Below are 16572 nucleotides of genomic sequence, written 5' to 3'. Positions count from 1 at the left end.
CGCAACAGCAGGCAACACCCCTAGCTTCATGAATTCCTCTATTTGCAAGGGACCTACAGTACATGATGTTGAACTCCAGAAAAGAAGCTCTCATTGCAGAAAAGAAAGGGAAGTCTATATTATCTCACAGCTGCAGAAAGAGAATGAGGAAAGAGCAGGAATGTGGCATAAGCTAGAAAAAAAGAAGGCACGGACAGTGTGGGAGAGGGAGTTGCTCATTAGAAGACATCGCTTTGGGCATTATGATTAGTTATTAACAAAAGGCTACAGAAATTATTTGAGAATTCCCCCCGACTTGCTCCAAGAGGTGGTGGAAAACTGAATGTGATGTCAATGAATTTGATACGCACCGTCCGCATAGTTAAGGCATAGGTTGCAGTGCATTCACGACTAGTTCACTGAAATTATGCGTGCCACAAATTTTGAACAATTCAAAATTTTCTTTGCGCACTGGCACGTCTCCCCCTCACAGTTTACACATGCTTCACACCTGTTTGCGATCAGTTTACTCATTGGCACGTCACTGGTCGCCAGGGGCAACTGTATATGGCAGGCACATACAGTAAATGGTAATGTATGGACTTGTGAAGCGACAACAGTGAGTTACAGTAGCTCCTCCACAGAATAATACATTTCTACTGTAATAATAATCATGCGTGTATCAGAACGGAATCATCTGTTCCCTTGTCAGTCAAGATCATGAGACACAATAAAAACCAGAGGCCTTGTCTGTTCACTGCAGCCCAGATTTAGGATTAATCTGTCATGCTATGCATTCGTGTGCAACCCTGATGATACGTTCGGGTCACAACGCACTAAATGGTGAGAGTCAGTCATGAAAGTAAAAAAGGGAGACGTTCAATTGGTGTCATATTATCACACACTTCCTCCTCACAGTTTCAAGCCAATAAAGTCAAGAGTTTAAGGCACCCTGGAGGAAAAGCATTTTTCTTACAGTCTTGGCAGTATTTCACACAGTTGCAGACTAGACAAGTTCTATCAGACATGTACAGTGCTGAAGCAGCCATTGGACTATGAAAAAGTAGTTGCTAGGGAGGAAATACAGTATATACTCACTGCATGTTTTATTAAGTACCATACAGTAAGTAATAATAATAAAGCCTCATTTTGATATGACAGAAGTGTTTACCTTTTAGTTTTGTCAAAAGATTAGAAACTCAATTTGATGCAGAGTTGGTCCCCCAAAATCGGTTTTAATTATGTAAGTGCGCCATTATATGAGTCTATTTTCTTTGTTAATATTATTCTTTGACTCATCTCTTTGCTCCGCACTCTTCATCCATCAGACCCCTGACAGCTTCTGCAAAAACTTGACTTTACAAAAGTGTTAACATTATTGCACTTTTCCTTTTGCTTTATGGCACTCTGGAGCATAAAATGCATTTGAGTTAAGGATTTGGCATTTGTGTTGAAGCTTTCATATGAGCTCCAGCATAAGCAGACCTTGGCAGTCAGGATTTATGGCGGAGAATGAATAAATAAGGGCTCTAATGTTTCATAAAAGAAGCAAATGCTAAAGTAAGACTGACACTTTTAACCTGCAGACCCGCAAAGCGCTATGCAGCTTCGCTAAAACAGGTTATCAATTTATAACCATGGAGGAAAACAACAAAATATACACAGTATTACAGAAAATTGTCCCCAAAGACAACCAGCGCCCCAAAGGATTGTGTTTGAGTTTAGAGGTTCTACTGTACTAATCTAATAAAAGCCAATCCCCTTGCTTTGTGTTGCTAACAACTGCACGGTTTAATAATTCAGTGCTACACACGCCCACAAAGCAGGAAGTCAGGGCAGCCAATCGTAGCTCAGATGCTAAAGGCCAATGCAGCTACAGGTGCTCTGACTGAGATGAATCTGTGCAATATGTAGCACGAGCATCACACTTAGACCTCAAATGATGTTTTCATTTTATACACAACACTAAACTATCCACTTTAAAAAAAAAAGAGGCTATGTTCCACTTTTTCTGTAGCTGCAGAATGATCTGCTTGTCTGAGAAAAGCATTGGGAAAAAAAAAAAAACACAGCGGCGTATGATTTCTTACATCTCTCATTTCTGTAACAGAGTTTGTTTCATGAAATACTCCACCATATTTTTTCTAAGCGCCTCCTTTGCGGCCGGGCTTCTTTTTTTGTGTTTCAAAGAGTGGAGCAACAACAGTATCAGTCAGCACTTGTATGGTCCATGGCTGCAGCTTCAGAAGGGCAAATTTTCAAACAAGCTCTTTCTCCCTCTCTCACACAAACACACACACACACACACACACACACACACACACACACAAGTCCTCTACTTAACAGTTCTTCCCTTGTCTGCTTCATGTGCTTTTGCAAAGTAAACAAACATCATTTCGAGTGATTCCTCACAATCCACCTTGTGCCTGTGTAGTGTGCTTGAGCCCGCCTCACTGTGCTTGTCAGAAGATCTCTTTTCATCGCGGCGCCGGCGCGTGGCGTTCAAGGCCCTCTCCTCCTCCCAGCCATCTCCCCTCTTCATCTGTCAATCACAGCAGCTTGGAAAAACTAAAGCCCCCCGATGCCTTTATTTCAGGAGGTGCCTGATCAATATCATCAATCCTTCCACCTACCCCACTTGCAACCCAGCACACCCCCAACCTCCACACACATACACACACACACACACACACACGTTCCACTTCATCCTCCTCCCTCATTCTCTGTCTTTACTCCCCCTCACTCCTTCTCAACCCCCCCACACCTCTCTCTCTCTCTCTCTCTCTCTCTCTCTCTCTCTCTCTCTCTCTTTCTGTCTCTCTCTCGGCTGCTGCAGCTGTATCCATTTCCTCCTGGCAAAAAGGGACTTTATGAATAAATGATACTGAATTGCTGAAGGTTCAGATACTAAATAATGAATTTCACCACCAAAAACACAACAACTTCTCCAATCATAAAATAGCTCTCTCCTTCCATATTGATTGTGCTTGTGCAACCAGATGCAGAGAGCACAGTCTGCATCGGTGCAAGGTGGGAGAGCATACAGGGGGAAAATGTATAAAATGAATGGGAGCACGCTACTTTTTTAGCCCCAGATCTCTGATAAGAGAAGGTAACAGCTGGGATCATATGGCGGCTGCAACTTCTCTGAGCTCCAATTTAAGAGAGCAGTTGGTCTGAGGGAGGCGAAGGAGAGAAGAAAATAATATGAAAACTTTTCCTTCACGGGACATTTAAAGTAAGTGCGGTCATCTATTCTGTGCTGAGGCAACTGGCGATTGTGCGCGTGGATATGGGGGAGAGTTGTGAGTGTTGTGTGGTTAAGTGTGTGTTTGGGTGTGAGTGTGTTGGAAGCTGGCTTGAAGGAGAAAGAGTATTGGCTGCTGAGGCCATGTTTTTTTTCCTCAGGTCAGAACTGGTTGACTTGCAGCTCTGCAATGCTGAAATTATGTTTTGATTAGTCATCTCATTTTTTCCTGCAATAATAATAATAATAGGGTGAGGAAACAGCTCACAGGGGCACCAGCATGGAAATAGGAATGTGTCTCAGGGGTAATGATGTTATTGAATGAGAGCTTTCCGAATATTGCATCCCATTCTTACCTTTGCATGCGCTCTGATGCCTCCACTAAATGCTAGGAGAGCAATTCACTTGTAAAGGTGGCTGAATGTGTGTGCGTGGTGTGGAAAAACCAATAGCACTCCCCAGACTCTTCATTAGGTACCAATGCACATTCTGGTCCAATACAAGATCTGTATCAAAAGTTCTGCATGACACTGTCACACAGGAGAGATGATTAATATTTGTATTTTTACTCTAATGTGGGACTGCACTGCATTGTAGTAACTTTCTAAATGTTGTTCATCTTGTCCAGCTTCATGCAATCTTTGTGTAGTGTGTGTTATTTGAACATTAAATTGTGTACGGTATTTTCTAAAATGACAGTGCTGTTTTTAGGAAATGAGACACATGTGACATCATTATTTGAAAATTAGAAATGCAAATTCTGTTTTACGCATTGTTAGATTTATCACTGTGTTCACCGTATTCCTGTGTTGTTATTTCTTACAAGTTTCCATTGATTTATCCCGCGTATTCTGTGTATTATTCAGCCAATTGCATATGCTGGTATTTTATACTGCATGGAGTCACATAGTAATGCGGCCAGTCATTGTGCTGAGAGGTAAATAATTGATATCTCAATGAATATGCAAATGAGAATGAGAGAACAAGTGAGAGTCGGTGGAGGAGAGAGCATTCCTGGTTGCATGGAGCTCAACAAAAGGCCCGTGTGATTTCCATGGTCCAATTAAGAAATATTACAGCCACCATGTTGAGACTGCAACCGTTTAGAGTTGTTTTGGGTCCCGTATTCATGTAGTTTGGTGTTGTGCTTTTGGGAAAGCCTTTGAAGTAATTGTGTTATATATTTCCCTCGGTAGAATTTTTATTTGTACATGTTTAACTCAATAGACTATAATTCAATGAAGAATGGGGATTCATTTTAATGAAGTTGGCCTCCATTAGTATGTAACAGATGGATGTTGTATTCACAAATGCACAATTCATTTAAATAACGTGTGGTCATTAATAATATATAGGCGTGTATGCTGTTGTGTTTAAATGTAGGATACTTCTTTTACATGCTCTTCATTCTTCCTGTTATCATCTGCTTTTATACAGAACACACTTCGTATCCCATTCCCTGTGTTGTGTAAGCTTTTTAATAACAAACTCAACAGCAAGAGCGTAACAACCTTTCAGTGCACAACTCTGAGAGTACAATTAAAGTTTGATGTTAATCAAGTAGACCAAGAGCCAGAGATGACAGGTGCTTTCTACCCTACTTAGCCCCGTCTCTTTGCATTTGGCATCACCACTGAGCTTCAGCACAACGTTGCCCCTTTTAGCATCATCAAGTAGAACTTGCCAATCAGTCATTTCATGATTTAGCAGCATTTATGCTCTGGACCAAAAATGCACGACTGCGACGGATTTTAGTGACGTGAATTATTTACCTAACCAATGAGAAAACCTGAAAGAGAAATTGCAAGATGTGGCTTGGGAGAGTGCAAGACGTAAGGCTTCAAGTGTGCAAAACATCTTTCTTTTTGACAAATACTCTCCTTTATTGTATTTTTTTTCTCTCTCCATGTTGTGTTCAACAAACCATCCAACTTACTGGTGAGACGTATAATATGATGATCAAAGAGTGTGATCATTCCGTTTTTTTGGCCCTGTTAAAATGCGCAATTGCGCTTAAAGTCTTAAAAACTAACATTTTTCGACACTAAACTAACACTCAACTAGCACATTGATATCTTTAAAAGGAGGAACGCTAAGAGGCAAGCACCCACGTGAATGATATAGCATATCCATCTTAACCAATTGTATTTGTGTCATTATTATTTGAATTATTATTTTTATTCAAGCTAGTTTTACATCATCCAATAGCAGTGTCATCACTTGACGGATGAATCAGTCGAAGAGCAAATTGCAATCAAACTGCTCTAATGTTATCCCTATACTGCCTACTTCCTCCAGGGAGTATCTTTTCATGGTACCTGTGGATTGCTATGATATATTGTGTATGGCCAACATTATTGTCCTCATTATTTGTTTCATTTGGCTCAGCATTCACATACAATTTAAGAAAAAATGGCCACCGTTATGACTGCAACTAATGATTATTTTCTCAGTCGATTAAGCTGAAGTTTGTTGTTTGGATTCATTGAGCAATCGGTTAGGCCCTAGACGGACCAAATCAATATGAACCCAACGCAAGCTTAGTGGTTTGGTCCGCAACGTATCAGAAAAGTGGCAAAAATGGCGATCACTGTTTTTCGAAGTCAAAGCTGATGTGTCTGAATATCTTGTTTGGCCTAAAATGCAAAGATAATAGGTCTGCTTTCATGGATGGCTAAGGAAATTAAAAAATATTCACATATGAGAGGCTGAAATCTGATGATAAAATGTGATATTTACTATGATGATAATATTTGATCTGATATTTAAAAATAAAAAAACAATAAATCAAATACCAAAATCGTTGTTGATTAATTGGATAATCGATTAATCATCGATTAATTGTTGTAGCTCTAGCCACCATTATATCAATATGTTTCCTCTTAATGATATATGTTGGTCAAAATGAACAACTATACAATTACAATCCAAATGCATTGAACAAGGGTGCACTCGCTCTATAATCCATTCTTTATTTCACATCATCTTCAAATTATGGGGTCAACCCCCTCTCTCACACACACACACACACACTCATAGCACCCCTAGGGACCAAGCTCTCAGACAGGAGTCACAAGGTTGAGTTGATCATTATGGAGGTCCTTGACTAAGGCTTTACACAAACTCACGATCCCTAACATGGCCCTCCTCCATTCCCCAGTGAGTGATACATGGAAACAAAACATGAGAGTGTGTGTGTGTGTTGCACTGGGGAAGTGAAGTAGAGACTAAAGGGGTAATTACCTCGGCCACCTGGACAGTGCTCTTCTATTTAACTACAGTCCAATGTAACTTCAATAATGTGAGGATCAATGTCCTGCATCATGATGTAATCTTAGCTTGTCTCTATCATTTCCTTGTGTCACTGATTTGTGCTGACTGCATACCACACCAGAAACAGCTTTGGAAGATGAAGCGGCTCTGCATTTTAGAGCCATTTTAAATCTTAGTACTCGTCTTCCTGTGCAAGATCTGGAAAAAAAAGGGAAATACGTTCCTCCATTCTGCCAAGCGCCTGAATTATTAGGGGCATCAGTATCTGTAGCATATTGCCAAAGGCTTCCAGACAGTATCTGCTTTCATTATTAGTGTCAGCTCAATTATAGCTCACACCCAACTGTTTCTCAACATTTAATAGCACCAATCGACAGGGATGGTTGATGAGCCAACTCCAGCCCATGAACATTTGCTTGCGCACACACACACAACCCATAATTTAACCCATGTGCATTCCTACCTCCCGCCCTTGCTGTTGTGTTCCGTCATCTTGCTAATGTACATGGTAGGGAGGAAGCGCGGGGCTCATAATGGAGGCCATGTTCTTAGTGGCGATGAGCAGCTGATGCAGCCTGGCCCATTTTCATCAAATATTAATGGCATGGAAAAATACACGTGGACTGAGGCTGCGTCCACAGCTAAACTGAAGAGGTTGGGGGAAAGAGCAATGGGGAGAAAGTGCAGAGAGTGTGTTTAGAAGTACTGTCTGATGGCCATAATTAGGACTCCCCAATTAAAAATTCAAAAGCCCCAGTTTATGTGAGCGCATGAATCTTCCACTGGCTGCAGCATTTATTTTCCTTTTACAAAGTATTTTATTTTACGTCAATTGCACTGGGCCGTTCTTTCTCTGCACTCCTTCCCGTGTATCTTGTTTTCACTCACTGCCTCTCCGCCATTAAAAGAAAACAGCACAAATTTAGACCTATCACATAATGGAGACACAAGCAATGAAGATGAACGGTGGACTAATGCACTCTTTGGGTTTCTAAATGAATGAAAAGGACGAGAAAGTGTGATGGATAGGAAAGCATTCACAACAGCAGTTATTTTCCATGCAGTTCTGTTGTTTGGCTGGGTACAACCCAGATTATTCGGGGCAATAAGCATTTCCTTTTTTTCTTCCTAAGCTGCAGCACTAAACACTTGCTGACAACACACTGTGCAACCTTTGGCATGGAAGAAAGAAGGAAAAAATGTACAATTTCTTCCCTGTGCTTTGTCTCATTATTCAAACAATTGCCTCACCTTTGGTGTCAGCATTACTAAGGAGAAGAGATAAAGAGGATGAGTAGACGCTGACTTCCTTCATTTGTTACACCTTTTACTCGTCCTTTCACTATCATCTGCTGCACTTTCACCTGTTTTCCTCTCTTCCTGTCTCCTTTCTCTTCCGTCTCTCAGACGCACACACACACACACACACACACACACACACGCAAACCAGCACGAACACGACACACAACTGAGCCGTCTATTCTTCTTTTGAATAACACCTCTTTTATTAGGTTGGGTCTTTTCTCTCCTGCCTGCTTTAAACAGAGAGGGGAGATGGGATTCTAAAGCGCTGCCAGGGGCTCAGTTTGCACAGCGCTTTGATGTCATTGAGATGCTGTGAGTGCAAACACAACACACATGCTTCGCGAAGTCACCTCCACATATGCAGGCAGAAGGCCCCCCCCCCAATCATGCACACAAATCTACTGTATATAACCGTGCATTGTCACGGCAGCATCATACAAGGACGTTAACGTTCTTGTTCCCTCTCTTTATCCCTGCTTTTGCATGCATAACCGTATAATTATAATAAGCTAAAGATGGCTCTTTTCGATTTTTCTCATAGATACACAATCATTATCCAAAGTTATCCTCATACGGGTTAAGGGGATTCGATTTATCTTCCCAAAGAGAGGTCAATAACCCTGTGAAATAGAGGGAATAATCAGAAACGGGTCCATCCATGTCTTCATTATGTCCAAATGAGGTTGGGAGAGATTGGACAAATACGACACAGCCGCGTTCAGCACTTCATATTCATGACCCCATTAAAGCAGCCCGGACTCATTTGTAGAGCAAATTTGAGCAGCTCTCGCCAAGGCGCTGTGGCTGATAAGTGTTATTTGTGTCCAGACAAAACATCAGACCTTTCAGAAAGGACTAAGAGGGACATTAACTGTGGTTTTCACTTAAAACCAAGCGGGTCTAGCTTTGCTGTGTGTGCTTATCGTTATATAACTCTTGAGTATCTGTCTCTTTCCTCTCATGATCTTCATTTTTGGGTATGTGTGGGTCGCAGAGCCTCCAACCAACCTTGACTAACAAGCATATGTTAATTATGGAGGAGATCACAGGAGGGTCACCCAGCACTCTGCCACTAAAATGAGTAAGATGCAACACTGGAGGGCATTTCTGGGGTCGGGGATGGGTAGAACACCACCCGACTCCATAAGCTTCCTCTTTCTTTCTCACCAACCTCCTCTTGTTAAGCATTGCCCTCAGCGTCGTACTTTTATCAAATGCTTCTACACTTCTTTTTTTGTCATTAATGATGTCGACCTCCTATCAAGCTAATATCAGATGAATGCACAGGGAGTCGTTTTCAGACATTGGATTGCCCTGTTTCTTGCCTCATATGATTTGGTTGCGTCTCTTGTCTAATTTGAAAAATTGCTTCGGTCCTTTAAACGTTCCATTTTATACTATTTTTCCATGATTTTAAATACGTTTCAGAGCTGTATACTCACAATATGTGTGCTGGACAAAGATGGCCTTGATGCTGGAATTGAGACAGTTTAAAAGTGTAAGACGCAGTTTTGTGTGTTTGTATCTTCTGATCTGTAACGTTGATGAGCAGTGTCCATGCCTGTCTGAGCGCTTCTGTACACTTTTATCCACTTTTGACTCATACAGTGGAACCTCGGTTGACATTATTAAGCCGTTCCAAAAGGTCTGACTCAACCCAAAAACCTACTCTAACCGAATCTAATTTTCCCAGAAGAAATAATGCAAATCCAATTAATCCATTCCTAACACCCAAAAATGTTAACACAATATCCAAAAATTACAGTTTTACATGCAGAAAAGAATTCAAAATTAATCGAAATACATATATGTGATGAATGAAAGGGATAAATAAACATTTGATGTGACTCGTACTATGATTGAAGACTTTGTTGACAAAGATGGTGATGATGAACAGCAAGGGAGGAGAAGAGAGATCCAGACGGATGACACCGTGGTTTTTCTTGAATTCCATAGAGTTTCTCGCCATCTTTACCAAAATGCTGCCACTTCCAACACTCTTTGGCTCCATTGTGGGTTATTTTGCAGCCATGATCACTAAGAAAAGCAGGGTCTTGTGGCGTAACTGAGTTCGATACCAAAGAACTACAGAGTCAACCGCCGATGATGTCATAGACAGCAATAGAGCTGGAGGACAATGACTTCTGGTTCCGGAGCATGCTAACAGGCGGCTAACAGGCATGTTTTGTAATGAAAACACATTATGAACACAGTTGGACTCACGCAGAGTATGAAAGGGATATTTCGGATTTTTTGACATGAAGTTGTATGACATCCCCATCAGCAGTGACTTACCCCCCACTTGGTCTCCTAAGTCCAGTTCTGGTCAGATTTTGATGATGAAGAACGTAGTTCCGTTTAGTTGCTGGAGCATTTAAGTAAAGAGTTTGGCTTCTCAAAACAATATGTGTTCAAAAGAGTGATACATTTGCATTACAAAAATGCCTTCCCAAAAAATCTGACCTCACAAAACGCTCGGCGTTAAATTTGTCTCCCGCCGTAGCCCTGCGCACTGTCGCCTGTGCATTCATGTGTATGTGATGAAGACACTCGCGGTAAGGCCACTCTTCTTCCGCGACGGAGTGCCGCGGCCATCTTGTTTACGTATGTGTTCCACAGCAGAAGAAGATGCGCATGTCTTTTTCCTGTGTCCTAATCCAGTGGAACCTTGGTGAGCGTCATTAATCTGTTCCAGAAGGTCCGACTCTAACCGAAGCGGACGCTAACCGGATATATTTTTCACATGAGAAATAATGTAAATCCAGTTAATCTGCTCCAGAAAGCCACAAATGTTAACACTAAACATGTTTTCATAGTTTTACAATTATAGTTTGACATGCAGAAAACAATTCAAAATGCATATAAATACAGTGGTGGAAAAAGTATTTGCCCCCTTCCTGATTTCTTTTTTTTTTGCATGTTTGTCCCACTTAAATTTTTCAGATCATCAAACAAATTTAAATGACAACACAGCTGAACAAAAAATGCAGTTTTTAAATGAAACTTTTTATTATTAAGGGAGAAAAAACTCCAAACCTACATGGCCCTGTGTGAAAAAGCGATTGCCCCTAAACCTAATAACTGGTTGGGCCACCCTTAGCAGCAACAACTGCAATCAAGCGTTTGGGATAACTTGCAATGAGTCTCTTACAGCGCTGTGGAGGAATTTTGGCCCACTCATCTTTGCAGAATTGTTGTAATTCAGCCACATTGGAGGGTTTTCCAGCATGAACTGCCTTTTTAAGGTCATGGCACAGCATCTCAATAGGATCCAGGTCAGGACATTGACTAGGCCACTCCACAATCATGGTCTTCATTTGTTTCTTCTTCAGCCGTTAAGAGGTGGACTTGCTGGTGTGTTTTGGATCTTTGTCCTGCTGTAGAACCCAAGTTTGTTTCAGCTTGAGGTCACGAACAGATGGCCGGATATTTTCTGTCAGGATTTTTTGGTAGACAGCAGAATTCATCGTTCCATTTATCACAGCAAGTCTTCCAGGTCCTGAAACAGCAAAACAGCCCCAGACCATCACACTACCACCACCATATTTTACTGTTGGTATAATGTTCTTTTTCTGAAATGCGCCGTTACTTTTACACCAGATGCAATGGGACACACACCTTCCAAAAAGTTAAACTTTTGTCTCGTCAGACCACACAGTATTTTCCCAAATGTCTGGGATCATCAAGATGTTTTCTGCCAAAATTGAGATGTTTTTGCCCAGTGTCTTTCTTACGGTGGAGTTCTCAAGAACCACTGACCTTTACTGAGGCAACAGGGGGGGAAATCGCTGTTTCACACAGGGCCATGTAGGTTTGGATTTTTTTTCTCCCTTAATAATAAAAAGTTTCATATAAAAACTGCATTTTGTGTTCAGTTGTGCTGTCATTGACTAATATTTTACTTTGATGCCCTGAATGAAGTGTAACAAACATGCAAAAAAAGAAATGAAGAAGGGAGCAAACACTTTTTCACACCACTGTACAAATAAATGATCAACGAGAGGGATAAATGAACATTTAAGATTACTTTTACCGACATTGAAAATGGTATTCTTGATGTGACTGAAAACAGGAAGGTGGCGTCCGGTATTGTGTTTTTCTTTTGTGTTCTTCAAAGAAGGCAAAAGTGATCTTCAATGTTCATTTATGTCTTTCAGTCGTCATTTATATACATTTAGAATTTCTTTTATGCATGTAAAACTATAATTGTACAACTATAAAAACTGCTGATTACATCCTAGACGAGTGACGCAACTTCCGGTTTCGGTTGCCATTTTGTTTAGCTAGCTAATAGGATGCTAACAAGAAAGGCAATTTTGTGATTAAAAAAATACATTAAAAGCATGGTTGGACTCACGCAGTGTATTAAGACAAGCACCCTATTGTCTGCTAACTGGAAAATGTATGCACACTGAGGTAAAATTGTGGCGTAAATTTTCTACATCAACCAAAAAACACACTAACCGGGGCGGACGCTAACCGAGGTTCCACTGTGTTTCTTGTTAACTCTGAAAGACAATGATCCAGAGTATTAGCCGTCTGTCGTCCAACTTTCTAAACATTCTTTTTCAGATCTCATCTTACTGTCCATTCTTTTCCCCTCCCACTCTCTCACGAACATGGCGACAAAAACCCTCTACCCTCCGGCATTGCCCCAGAGCACATTGATTGTCCTCCGCGCCTAATTACCACATATAATCTATTCATTTCACCAGCACCGAAGAGGGCGGCAGCTGTCACACAACATGCCACAAGGGCACTGGAAAGCGGGGTGGCTTGACGGGTTGAGGGGGGGATTTACAGGGCTGTAACAGTGGTGAGGTTGCGCATTAAAACTCGAAAGCATGATTGATTACTTGAAGGCTACAATGAGCTGCGTACATGTCTTGGTCAAAGGTATATATGTAGTACAAAGGTATATGTAGTACAAAGGTATATGTAGTACAGTATATGTTGGACTGACTCCCGGGAATCCAGAATGACGAAGTATTGCTTAGCTGTAGATGTCCTTAGGAATTACTTACGCTGCCATATAATAAATAAATTTGTACATGAGATGAAGCATGAACCCCATACATTTTGATTAAAAGTCAAAGTATTAAAAGTGAAACCAGTATCGCATCCACTTTTTCGACATCAAAGCAAAAACCCAGTAAGTAGATATTGAAGAATACAGTGATGGAATCAATTCAGTGATGCTGTTTGACTTCTAAATTGTGTTCAGTTGTCCTAATTTTGAAAAAAAAAATTAAAAAACAGAGTAAAAATGTACTGTAAAGTTAGCAAATATGTACAGGCTGTCGCCATCAAAAAACCTTTATTAACTGTATGGGTATTAAGTAACATTCTGAACTATCCTAACAGTACAGATAGAAGTCACTGTATAAAACAAGTAAAGTAAATAAATGGACAGCGATGCTGTCATCTAACAGTAGTTGATAAGTACATTGCTGGAATTAATATGTATTTTGCAGCGTTAACCCTCTGGAGCTGTTAGTACCCGCATTTTACCCACGTCCCACATCTTTCGCTCAGTAAAGTTGTGGAATTGCCGTTTGTGACGTGCTTTCTCAAAGGCAGTTCGTACTGTCTCTCAAATGTTTGCAGCATTTCTTGAAATGCTGGCTTTTTAATTGTATTAAAAAGCAACATTTCTTTTGAGATGACTTTCTGCGAACGCACACCATTTTGGGCTATTTCATTTGTATTTACTTTTTTGACCAAACGGTCACGGTGATTGTAGACTGACAGAACAAAGGCTCAGCATCTTGTTGTGTAGTTATTTCCCAGATGGGAAAACTGGGTCGGGTGGATATGTATGAGGTGGGCAAGTTTGTTTTGTTGCCTTTTATGTTGCTACCAGTTTTGAATAAATTCGATATACGGGCTCGTTTGTGTTGATAGGCTCACCTTTCTCATTAATATCTTTTTCCCTTCTTATTTCTACTACATGCACTTCAACATTCACATTCACTTGCAATTCTCCTCAAAAGGCTCCACTTTTTTGCTGTGTGTATGCTAGCGGCCCCGCCTCCCTCTCAGGGAAAAAGAGACTGTATGACTGACAAGAGGTCTCACTCTTTTCGCCATTGTTCTATGAAGAGTGTAGGTGCTGAACCAATGTGCAGAGTGCCTGTTTAGAGGCAAGAGACGAGGAAAACAGGCATATATTGCACATGGCAATATATGGAGGCCGGCAAAATGATCAAGTTCATTTTCTTTTGTCGTGTGATTAATTTATTGATCTATTATCGCAAAACAGTTTTTTTTCTGAACGAGAAATCTCGTGACACCCCTAGTTAGAACTAAAAAAACTTTTGTGAGATATTTATTCCATAAAATGATATTATAATATTCCAAATTGTGCATGTTTTGAGCCAACCTTGTCTGTCTAAATTCATCTTGTGTACAGAGACCATGAATGAAATATGTGGTGCGGGCCTGGCCTCTGGTAGAGCACACCTGTCTGTCTAACACAGAACGAGTGTGAAGTCATAAATCAGCGTGAAAAACACACCCAGAGAGATGCACCTCTCAATCCACTCAGGGCTCATCAGCAGTTGTTTGTTTAATCTGCTTAATCTGTCGGTGAGCACCACTGGGCGTGCCTAATTAGCAAAATTAATTTGTTGAGACATTAGTGTCATTAGACACGGCCAAATGAAACTGCATTGTCTCATGCAAATGGAGCAGATTGCGGTACCTCAATTAACCGTTCTTTGATATGTGACTCTTTTTTTTGCTCCTCCTGTGTCCCTCCTCTCCCCTTTCATCTTTCTTTTCTCCTCATTATCACGCTCACATTCGGCTAATCGTGATATATTGCTATTGTGTGACGGCAAATATGGAAAGGGGGTTGGCTGGTAACGAGTAACTCTGAAAGCGATCATCACCACGGAAAAAGGAGAGTGATTTTCAATTAGAGGCTACACGGTGAAGCATCCACTAGCACTATGACTGCTCTCATCAGCACTATGTGTGTGGTGTGTGTTTGTGTGTTGCTTGGGTAATTAGTTTCTTGGATGTTGCACCCCTCTCAAGCCTGTTTAAGGGTTAATGAGGCCCCAGCAGCTTCTCAGCATGGGCTGGGGGCGGGTACTGCATGCAGGTCGGGCTTTGCGCAGGCCTAGCTTCAATAAGAACCCACCCATAGGACTTCACTTTGAAGTGTCAGAGGTCCCCCCCTTGTTCCGGGTGGCTCCTCTTTCATTTGTCTGAGTGGCAGCATAAAATATAGATGAGCTGCCAGACAACACAATCCAAGCAACCTTCTACCCTAAAAACCCCTGCTCGCACATCATACCGCCACCACCCCTGCCATTATTCACAGATTAACCGACGCCTCTCCCATCACCGGATAATGACCTCTCTTCCTCCTAGTCTACTTTTGCAGTGTGACAGTAAAATTAGACACACCGAGCTTAATTGGTGATTACTTCGCCTCCCGGTAACAATTAATGAGGGCAACAGCACCAGAAGGTGTGAGTTCATTCAAGTTATTACATAAGATAATGCAGTCGTGAAGTTTACAGTGTTTATCTGCTAGTTTTGCCCGGAGGAGAGCTTTTGTAATGAGCGCTAATGCAATAGAGGTGCGAGTGATAACTGCAGCCTTGAAGATTTGTAGTTGCACACGCCTTTGTGGCCCCACAGTATTTCACCCTGCCGGGTCCCAGTGGGATGTCCAGTGGTCCACTTAAGCGCAATCTCTTGTGGTTGAGTTCAGCTGTGCCCTGCAAAAACTACAAAAGACATATTGCACTCTGGTAAGTTTTAACGGTGACAGCTGGCAAAAGAAAGGACTGGCATGAGTGCAGTATGAGAGCAGTGATGTGGCGCTCACTACCAAAGAGTTGATTTTTACCCATGAGAAATAAATGAGTCTTTGTATGAGATAAAAAGGTGAGATAAAAATGAAAGAACAGTAATATTATGGTACTGTTAAATGTAAATGTATGGCATGGTTTATTTGTTTCAGACATACTTAACAAGTTACATTAAGGAACATCATCATCATGTCTGAATATTTAATCCTACCTCTTCCATCCATCCATTTTCTATACCGCTTTTCCTCATTAGGGTTGCGTGGGTATGCTGGAGCCTATCCCAGCTGACTTCGGGCAAGAGGCACGTACAGACAAACAACCATTCACACTCACATTCATACCTATGGACAATTTAGAGTCACCAATTAACCTAACATGCATGTTTTTGGAATGTGGGAGGAAACCGGAGTACCCGGAGAAAACCCACGCACGCACGGGGAGAACATGCAAACTCCACACAGAAATGCCCAACAGAGATACGAACCCAGGTCTTCCTGATCTCCTGACTGTGTGGCCAACATGCTAACCACTAGACCACCGTGCGACCCTAACCCTACCTCTTCTCTTTATTACTGATCATTCATTCACAATATATATCTTACATGTTATTACTTGATATTTGCAATGCATCATTTGCTTACATTTTGTCACTTAAATGCTGTCCACTTCTTGTGTGAAAAGAAGGGAGGTGTTAAGCTGTGTAGTGTTAAGGAAAATAAACAAATAAAAATGTTAAAAATAAGGATAAAATCAGTTAGAATTTAATAAAGGTAATACAATAGGAATACATTTTGTTTTCATGTTCAAAACTTCAAAAAAATAAGAGAATAAGTAAGTTACAATAAAAGGGGGCATTGAATAAGGATAAGGAAAGCAAAGACATTGAGAATAAATAATATATATTATATATATATATATATATATATATAGATTAAGGAGTAA

Source organism: Dunckerocampus dactyliophorus, chromosome 3, assembly GCF_027744805.1.
Source record: "Dunckerocampus dactyliophorus isolate RoL2022-P2 chromosome 3, RoL_Ddac_1.1, whole genome shotgun sequence".
NCBI classification, from domain to species: Eukaryota; Metazoa; Chordata; class Actinopteri; order Syngnathiformes; family Syngnathidae; genus Dunckerocampus; species Dunckerocampus dactyliophorus.
The sequence above is the reverse complement of the archived record's forward strand: the minus strand, read 5'-3'. Positions refer to the sequence as shown.